Below are 314 nucleotides of genomic sequence, written 5' to 3' on the forward strand. Positions count from 1 at the left end.
CTTTTTGGCTGCCTAAGGCCCTGCCAAGATTGTATGACTCGCCTTTTTGAAGAAATTATAACTCTTCAACCAATTCATCAATTCATTGATCTTCACAAGACTCATCTTCTTTGAAATCTCCAGAAGTAATGTCCAAGTCCAGATTAAAAATAATCACATTGCTTAACTTTAGTGATCTGTCGAGCACTGGTACAAACTGGTGCTATTAATGATGGGCAAAATATACACTTTCAGTTATTAAGCTCATAAGAACAGATACTACACTTTGATCTTAGCCAAAAGGCCGAGAAGCGATTCAGGTCAGCTCCCATGAC

The 314-nt window shown here is 38.2% G+C and overlaps 1 pseudogene; it reads right to left on the minus strand.

The window, feature by feature from the left end:
* Window positions 1–133: 133 nt before the first annotated feature.
* LOC113473793 lies at window positions 134–295 on the minus strand (annotated as a pseudogene).
* Window positions 296–314: the final 19 nt, after the last annotated feature.

The sequence above is a fragment of the Diaphorina citri genome, unplaced genomic scaffold (assembly GCF_000475195.1).
Source record: "Diaphorina citri unplaced genomic scaffold, Diaci psyllid genome assembly version 1.1 scaffold96890, whole genome shotgun sequence".
Lineage (NCBI taxonomy): Eukaryota > Metazoa > Arthropoda > Insecta > Hemiptera > Psyllidae > Diaphorina > Diaphorina citri.